The sequence below is a fragment of the Augochlora pura genome, chromosome 3 (assembly GCF_028453695.1).
Source record: "Augochlora pura isolate Apur16 chromosome 3, APUR_v2.2.1, whole genome shotgun sequence".
In the NCBI taxonomy this organism is placed as follows: Eukaryota; Metazoa; Arthropoda; class Insecta; order Hymenoptera; family Halictidae; genus Augochlora; species Augochlora pura.
Genome location: NC_135774.1, coordinates 26,129,595 through 26,136,211, shown reverse-complemented (window position 1 = coordinate 26,136,211; position 6,617 = coordinate 26,129,595).

The following is a 6,617-nucleotide window of genomic DNA, read 5'->3' as shown; positions in this document are numbered from 1 at the left end:
GCCCTCTCTACAACCACCCCCTTAACACTCTCCACCTCTCTCTCTCTCCCCTCTCTCTCTCTCTCTCTCTCACTCACTCTCCCCTCCACGCTCTCCTCTACACTCTCACCACCCCCCTCCCCCTACGTTTTAGTTTTATTCCGGGCTCCGCTGTCCTTTCTTCGCCGCCCTCTTCGCACCGTTTACCGTCTTCCTTTCTGCCGACCAACCCCCCTTGCGAGCGCAACACGCGCGCGGTGCCCTTTCGCCGCCCTTAGGGACTCGATCATATCGGGGCTACTGTCTACGGCTCTCTCTGAACCTCTGCCTCTCCGCCACTGTCTGATGCAGCGGTCTCGTTTGAACAGATTCCTTGCCACGGCCCTTTATCGACGACGCGATGGAAATCGGTTACCAAGACCGGGGTAGTTCTGCTTGTTCTACTGGCGCAACGTTCTTTCAGAAGACACGGCTGCGGGTGCCTGTTGTTGCGCAAGTCCTGTCGCGTGTGCTTTCACACCTCGCCCGGCGAACATTCCGTTCAGTTCAAGGAGTCTAGTCTGTTTAACGACCCTGCGGATTTTTATTGCTAAATGCGATTGCCTACATTCAATGCAAGATACGGAAGATACGTGCAGCCTAGGCATAGGAATCAGAACCTATAACTTTTGAACTAACGAATCTTCAGCATAAGTACTCCAACACTTTAAACAAAAAATACGTGGATGCAACAATTAGTGCAAAAAATATACAATTGTATTACAGAAATTAAAGCGACCCTCATCTTTTATTAAATCAATCATGTTTTTACGATATTCATTATTGAATATCTTTCTAAACTAAGGACTGATTGACATCTGCGTAACAAAATTTTACATTTACCTGTTTTTATGTAGATGACATTATAAATTAAAATTGTGGATTAAGAGAACATGTAAAACATTCAGACATTGAAACGTATATTCTGTTGTTAACATTTCAAGAAAGAGTATCCGCATTAAACCGTTGCGTTATAATTCTTTTGCTCGGAACGGGTAGCTGACGAATCGCATAAATTGGAAATAATCGAAATCCAGACCTAACGTGCGCAACGTTCCACTGAAAAATATTAATAATTACCGAATAGCATGAAGTACTGCGAGTCTTGCAAAGCGGAGAACAATTGGAAAAAAGTGGCACGTCCACGTTTTCGAGTAGAACGTTCGCAGTGTATTTCGGATAGTGGGAACGAGCAGCGGCGGGTAATCGTAAGTGGTCGATCGACGATTAATAAGCATTAACGGGTCGGGAGATTGCCGTCTGGGGGAAAGGTCGGCCAAAGAGGAGCAATGGAACAGAATCGCATCGAGGCGCAACGATGTCGAAGATATTAGCGACGCGCGGTCGGGTCGGACGGGGTAGATTAAACGCGGCTCGACTGATTAAACATGATTTATATCAACGTTAATAAACGATGACATTGGATATTTAAAGCGACTCATTAACTCGGTAATTGCGATGAAAAGGATGTTACTTGCCGGTGGCGAGGCAGATGCGAGCTTCGATCGATCGATTTCAATATCGTCCCTTTTCTTCCGTCATTACCTTCGTTGCGGAACAACGTTTTCCTATCGCTAACAAGCCGATCGGAAAATTCAGCCGTTCGTCGATATCGTTCCTATAAAAAAAAAAGAGCAGGAGGAGGAGGAGAGGAAAAAAAACGAACCGGAGAGAGGACAGAAGGAAGAAACTATTTCTTTCCATGCCATTCAACGCGAAAAGGAGGGCGTGCATCGCGAGCATGCTAACGAACCACGAATACCTGCTATCCGATGACGAACGCGGCTAGAGGAATTCATTCAGATTGAACGTGTAACTTCGATGCCGTGTTACTGTATCGAATAAATGATCGATTCGCGGCCAGACGGAAACCCGGAGGACTGATCGGAAGGAACACGTTGCTGAGCGTGCTACGATAAACGAGATGGATCGTTATCGGGGGTCTTGATCAGTCCTTGCCGAACCCTGGAAATCATTGTTAACGAATTACGAGTCTATTCGATTCGCCAATTCAATCTCTATTTATTGAATAGAAATGAAATAAAAACTAAATCGTTTCTCCTAATAATTCTGTTAAATTGTAATTAAACTGCGACATTTGCTGTAACATAATTTACAAGAACAAGAGGCCAAACAGAAATTTGTTTCTTCTCTCAACAATTTTGAAAAATTTTAAATAATATACAAACTGTTTGAAATTTATTGATTGTTTTCACTGTTATAAGTTTGTTATATGTTTTTTTTTTAACGATGCGGTGCCATCTATATTCGACCATATTTCGCTGTTATACGACGCCTCGTTTCTTTAATTACCGTTAAAACGGCGCCACCCAGTAGACACACGCGGAAAGATCCGTGCGCGTTTTCCGCGTCGCTTGACGATTGATCGAGCGCGCGCCCGCGTCAACGTCGATCCTCGCACCTTTCCGAAATCCCAGGAGCACCCATCAATTAGCCCCCGTTGCCGGCGTCCCCCAGCCGAGAGAGCCAAGAGATCTCTTCTGTTACTCGAAAAAAACCGTGTTGGGATCCTGTTTGCCGGGAATCGAAAGTTCACCGGCTCATTGTCCGCTGCAATCTAGAGTCGAGTTGCACTCCTCCCCCGTTTTCCCGAGCGCGCCCCACCTCCCCCCTCCCTCTCCTCTACCCTCCCACCGGTCGCAAGCCGGGGGTAATTTAACACGTAAGGGGATGACAACGGTCTGGAAGCCGGTGTCCTTCGAGGTCTCGTAAGCGGCGATCGTGTTACACCGGTGAATTCAGAGAAATCTTCCGAGGAATCTATTCTTCGGGCTACACCCTTCGGTGATTGGTCTCATTACTCCTGACCCGCGTTAAGCTCCTTTCGAATTTTCTCTCTACGGACCGGGGGATAGAGGGGCGCGAATATAGAGGAGGAGGAGGGGGGGGGGGGGCAGCAAGGTGTGGAAGAAGGGACGGCCGGGGGGCAGGCGTTTAGAAAAGCCGGTTGTGAATTATCGAGGTGAGATAGATTTTTTTTTTTGAGGGGTGCGCCCGGGAGCTATGAATGAGATTTGCAGAACCCGCCCCTGTTTGTAGTGGCGTGGAGGGTGAGCACTCTTATAATTTCCTTTATTAAGTGGGGAATTAATGTTGTAACTGGATCGCAGGGCTTGCGAGCATAATTTTCTGCTGATATTGTAGTTGAGAGGAAATCTGTTCGGTTTTAAACAAGCTCAAGAGTTCTCGGCAAACTTTTACTTAGCGATTTTTAGAAAACCTTGTGTCGATAACCGGGTACCCGTTTGTACATTCACTGATACAAATTCGTTATCAAAAATCAATTATAATTGGACAATAAAGTTTGATATATGTTTATTTAATAACTCTCTTTATAACATATAGAAGTGGATAATGGGTATAGAAAAGAATAAAAATTCTTCGGGTAATTAATAAAAACAATACTTTATCGTGATGATACGTATGAAATAAATAAAAATGAATGTTTATATAATTATATAAAAGTTGAACAAAACTGTAACGTGATCGGCAATATTGGTTATTGATGTAAAGATTAAACTGAATGTACAAAATTCGGGTAGTCCATTTTTCTGAAAGCACAATTACTTGGTTACAACCAGAAATTTAAACGGCGGTAACAGGTCATTAATGATGAAAAATCAACAGAGGTTTAGATGGAATCGATATCCACAACTACGCAAACTCCAATTAATGGCGAAACTCTCTGCAAGCGGTCGTGTAAGCCCCGAAGGCACTTAAATAACAATCTCGCCCGTAGCTCTAACTCCCACTAACGAGAAATTTACAGCATCATCGGAGTAAACCGTTGACTGAATACAAATTAGTCCCACACTTGCTCGAAGAAGTTACTCGTAAAAATCTATCAAACCTTAACCCTTTGTACTCGGCAGAATTTTCCGATACACCTATCAGCAGCTCGGAAGAAATTTTGCAAAAATTGTGATCTCGCTGTACGGAGTTAAAAGAAAATAAAAATCATTATATACCGTTGTGAAATTTTACAGGAACTAATAAATAAAAGATTTTGCGCTTCGATTACGTATTTTGCATGATTACCTTACGACACGAAAAAGTAAATGTTGATTAAAAAGAAACGTCACCTTAAAACAGCCGTGAGGTTAAACAATCACCGATTTCTCGTATGAACAGCAATATTGAAGATTCACCATAAGGCTAACCATCACGGAATACGCGCCGAGAGGGCATAGAACAGCCCATAAACAAGCCCCGCTCGACACGAGAATCCCCCCGGTTTATTTTCCCCTTGAACGAGCCATTCTATCTAGCTCGTTGTCTCCCAACAAATCTCATGATCGATTCGCCATCAAAACACGGTCGAGGCCTGTTTCCCGCGAATAATACGCGAATTTCCGGAGCCACGGGGGGTCCTCGACCCCCCGCGTGTCGACTATCATACCCCCCCTCCCCCCCTTTCCTCGTCCTTCGGCAAAGAAGACCGAAAAAAGAAAGAAATCAGTTAATTCCTAATGGCTCGAGGCTGGCGACACAAAAGGGAACCTCCGGGTCGTTAGTAAATTAAACGAGATCCTGGATCCGATGGAGGATCGCGTGACCCAGCCTCTGGTGCTTAAACACACGCCGGTATCGCGCCGTGTTCACGCAAGTGCCGCGTAATTCACGTGATTCGCGATGAAATCGAATCGATACCGTCGCGCCGCTTAATTGCCGGTACCGCGGAAGGCGACTCATTTGTTTGAAGCTTCATCGTCCGGCTAATCGAGTTAATTACCAGCCTGATAAAGCTCGACGAGTTCGCGACAGCTGGCCGCACGATGACGAAGAACTATAGAGAGCTGGAAAGAGCGAGAGAGAGAGAGAGAGAGACAGAGAGGGAGGGAGGGAGAAAGAGGGAAGGAGAAATAGAGAGAATGAAAACGTGATGAGCAACGCAGATGACGCCTCCGCGCGACGATCCCCGGCCAATTTATGGCCGCCATTATCGCGGACGCGATCCTTTCGTGACCGTCATTACGCCAGAAAGCTGGACACAATTACTCTAATGGAAGAATTTTTTGGAAAAATCTATTGCGCCGGGTAAATTGCCGCGGCCACACCCTCGGCCGCGATACTCGCGATCAGAAGCTCGTTATGGTTGCCCTATGCTGCTTACGATCACGGGGATGAAGTTCTTAGGGGATGCCGAGTGGAATTGGAAAAATTCGTGGCGCGATAGAAAGATTCTTCGAGGGGTTCGTCGCGCCCCCAGGCTGATTGTCGCGCAAGGTAAATCTATGTCGACGCGCGCCCGGATTGGCTCGAAGACTTAGCATCCTTTGGCACGTTGGAATTCGGGGTCGGTAAAGATCAGATTATCGGAACGATTTTTAAGTAAAATTCGGTTGGAGACGATGACAGTTATCTTCAAAGCCAGGATATATTTTAGGGGTTATGTTCACTGTGAAAATCTTGTATTCAATGTCGCACAATTTATTCAGTAGCCAGTCTTCTGAATAACTTTAAAGACCACCGCCTAAGTCTCACAGTTCTTTATAAAAGTTATGATGTCTACACTTTCCAGATGCATTAATAACATCAAGAATATTGAATTCCAAAAATAGCTATACTACTAGCAGTCGAAGGGTGCCACGGAATCCGTGATGAGATACAATATCTACAGCAGTAAAACAACAATGGAGGAAACGCAGCCCCAAGTTCCAGCACCTAAAGAGTTCACACAATTTTCGTACAGTTCTAGAATAATAATGAAAGCTGCAGGTCGCAAGAAACGGAGGGCAAGTGAAACGCATCGAGTCGCCGTTTGTCGGGGCTAATAAAGAAATGGCTTGCGTCAACAATTTCTAGAGCGAAGCCTCGGGTACACAGCCAGCGGCCGAGTGTCTCATTTAACCCCCGCGGCATCAGCGAAATCGTGCGTGCACAGGGCACAACGCTTTCGAAAACGTCGCGACCCCTCGGCCAGCGCACAAAAAGCGAGCACAGGGTAGCAAAGTGGAGGAGAAGAGGGCCGAGAGTTGTCTAAACGCGAAGTAGTACGATCGTTGTTCATCCCGGCGGATCAAAACTCGTGGAAAGGTCCGAGGGACGAAGAGGAGGATGAGGCGGAGGATGCGGGGGCGGCCAGAGCGGGTGGAGGAGGCCTCTGGTCCAGGGCCCTCGGTCACAGAGGAGACCGACTCTGACACGACGACAAAGAACCACGGGCTGAAGAGAGACGGAGATCGGGATAGAGCCGGAGCAAGAGAGGAGAGAGAGTCAATGGGTATAAGCACTAAGCGCGTAACTATAAAAGGAGCCGGGGGTTGCGAATCGTCGCTAGATTAAAAAGAGGCTCCCTTTTTCGCTTGCTCTTTTATGCCTGCACGCCGCGCCCCACACGCATCATGTGCCTCGAACGCTCCACGTTCGAACGTACGCTGCCGCTCATAAATATTTGCCCGGCCGCAGATGAAAACGTCTGTCACTGTGATAAGTTAGTGCGCCAGCCACAATTCCCGGTCCCTCGCTCGCAATTATCGCGAGTCCATCTAACTACCGCGAATTGACTCTTAGCCGAAGAGCATTACACATCTCTCCCACATCGGTAGATGTATCAATGTGTTAACGAGCAGGTTCCG